Source organism: Coffea eugenioides, chromosome 10 (assembly GCF_003713205.1).
Source record: "Coffea eugenioides isolate CCC68of chromosome 10, Ceug_1.0, whole genome shotgun sequence".
Classification (NCBI taxonomy): domain Eukaryota; kingdom Viridiplantae; phylum Streptophyta; class Magnoliopsida; order Gentianales; family Rubiaceae; genus Coffea; species Coffea eugenioides.
In genome coordinates this window covers 3,369,020-3,372,067 of record NC_040044.1, presented here as the reverse complement: position 1 = coordinate 3,372,067, position 3,048 = coordinate 3,369,020, and the positions used below count along the sequence as shown (strand labels likewise).

The window sequence follows — 3,048 nt, the reverse complement described above, 5'->3', positions numbered from 1 at the left end:
CAGAGTTTCCACCAAATGGATTCGATTCTGACTTCTGAGTGCAAATTTCGCGCAAATGCTTCAAATTTGAGAGAGAGTGAAAAATAAATTATAATAATTTTTAGATTCTACGGATTCCGGATTCTTCATTATTTCTCTCAAATAATTTGATGTGATTACAAATCATGATAGTGTTTTGTTGATAAACGCATGCATGGTACAATGCTTAATAATGCACGGTGCACACTAACTGAATCGGAGGGTTTGCTTGGCTCTGAAGACCTGCAAATTGGAGCAGCAATGTTAAATAAACCGATCTCCCCGCGTTCTACCCTTGCTTATTCCATGTATGCTTTGCATGCGGGTGAATAATTCCCAGTTCGATTGTCAATTTTTGCATGCGGATTTCGTCCGAGCTCAAAGCATGCATGGGTCCATAAGTAGTCGTACCTCCCCTTTGTCATCGTAGATGGAATGAACTGACTGCTCGTCTGCGGGTTTGCATGGAAAAAACTGAGCAATGGAACAAAAATGCAAAATGCAGTAGTGACTTGCTGCAATGCCTTTGAGATTAATGAAAGTTTTAGGGGATTTTCTATTCATCGCAAGGATGGTGTGGGCAAGCTGAGGGCCATAATGGCCATCGTAGCTCTCCCTAGTTATGTAGAACTCGTGGTTCTTGTATTGTGGGAATCTCTCAAACCAGTTTACAAGAAATGCATAAGAATCTGAAGCTGTGATTTTGTCACCCGGCACAAGGGATTTATTAGAATATGAGAAGCCAACACCAGCTGGGGACTCTTAGAAATCTGACATTTGCAACATTATTTCGGCTGTAGTCATTTCGATAAGAGGGTCTTGCGGTCACTCTTGACTCTGAAAGGTCCAAGCTCTTGCATGGCTCCAATTCCCAGGGAGCAACATCCTGGCCCTGATCATTGCCATATCATGCTGTCATATTTGTGGTAAGCTCTGCATCAATGAGAGGACAGATAATAAACTATATCTGTTTCGGTATCTTGGGCCTCAGGGGCCTAAGTTACTTGGGAGGTAGTCTTAGATGAACGGGGTGGTCCATTGCGGATTATTGGCCTCTACTATATGCTTTATATTCCTGTCCGACATTTTAGGCTCATAAGATATCTCTGTAATTGGTTTGAATAGCATTTTCATCTCTTGTACAACGCCTCATTTTCTTTTTGTGATTAATAACGGGCTGGTAGTTACATTAAAAGGAAAGAAGGGGGTTGTGGGGGGAGGAATAAGAATAAGGGACAGTAATGAAAAAACTGAATATCAGAAAGAAGATCCAAATGGTAGAAGTAGTTTAAAAATCCGCTTACCTCCATTGAGCCACAAGACTAGAGGCTTGGATCAAGAATCTTCAGGTGATTCCACAAAATAATAAAAAAAAGCTCTTCTGCCCTCCCGATTCACTGTTACGTAACTTGAATATTGGTTTAAATCAACTTCTGCAGGCTGCCCTGGCAATGAATCAATATTATCAGCTTCCATCAATCCATCTTGAGGGCTAATGTACACTGGGGCCATAGTTTTAACTGCAAGATCTAGATAAAGCCATGGCTCCGAATTTTGGAGGATTTTCTGAATGTCGAGTCTTAATGAGTTCGTTAAGGTTATCAGCCTGAATGGCTCCACCTTTGATCATGAGAAAGGCATATTGCTGCCAAGATAGGAAAATTATAGTTAACAATACTAGTGTTGGCAGCTGCATGTGCTTGAAATTCAATAGCATGTCTAGCTACAAGTGCTTTCAAGTGCAGGGTGACCAGTTTCTATCAGTTTTTGCGACTCTGGTCAAGGCAACTTCCAACCTTATTTACGACCTAACTTCATTGGCATGGATCAAACACAACCTATAGGTGATTACTTCCATAGAATTTGAATAATTACTTGGAGAATATCTGATTCTCCCCGGTAAGTTTACCCAGAAAGCTATACAGACATAAACCTGCTGTCGCAATTTGCAACACTCGCCTACAGATATTAATCCAGAAAATTTATTTGAAATGTAAATCACGTCCTGATTCAGGATTATCCTTTTAGTGATTGTAGGTGGGTTATATATGGTTATTCTTCCTGTCGGCTCGCTTCCTCAGCCGGTTGGCTGATTTAGTGGGACTGTCATCATGTTAGGAAACCCGATTGTGATATTTTTGTTCTTCTCTCTGTTAAACTCCACAAGATCTCTTGTATAGCCGAGTGCAAAGATCAGTTGCTAATCAACTCAGTTCCATGGCACAAAATTTACCTCATCTGATTAAGCTAGCATACTAAAATAGGAAATTTAGCTTTCATCATTTAGCCGTTTTAACATTATAGTTTTCACAAATGGACAACCAGACTCTTTCTTGAAGCAAATTACGTACTACTTGAATCTGAGTTTCACAGACAATTAGAGCGTACTTGTGTAATGCTCTCGTGTCGGATGTTTGATAGCCTTTGCAGTATATAGTAGTGGGACTAGGCTCCTCTTCGTTGCGTTGGAGAGAGCTTCTCTCCATTACACTCCAATAAAATTAACTTAAAAATTATTTCAAAAATCAACATAGTTCATAATATATTTTATTACTTGTGTTAGTTTTATATAAAATTTCATATGAAATTGACCAAGCTTTGTTGCCTGATTAATCATTGCAAAATTTTCATAATTTTAACTCATTTTGAATCATCTTTCTGCCCTCAATTGATTTGAACCAGAACTTGTGAGACCTGTGATCGGTAAAATTATGCATGCAGTTATTAAACTCCCAAATAGAACTTAGGAAATGACTCTTTGCAAGCGAGGAAATGACTCTTTGCAAGTATATATGTGGATAATTAAGATTCACAATAGTTCAAAAAGAAAATAAAAAGAGACAACGTAAAGAAATGCACACGGCAAGAGATATAATTTGTAACAACACTAGCTAGGGAGAGATTTAAAAAGCAGACTTGATATTGACTTTTAGTCGAAAAGGAAAATAAAGAAAGAATAAAAACTAAAAGATGACATTGATTCAAAGCGACAGCTCGCATGAGTTTCTTTCTTGTACAGTGGCGGAAGCA

The 3,048-nt window shown here is 38.7% G+C and overlaps 1 pseudogene; it reads right to left on the bottom strand.

Annotated features, from left to right (window-relative positions):
- Window positions 1-317: 317 nt before the first annotated feature.
- On the bottom strand, window positions 318-1,735 carry LOC113749254 (annotated as a pseudogene).
- Between the last annotated feature and the right edge of the window lie 1,313 nt (window positions 1,736-3,048).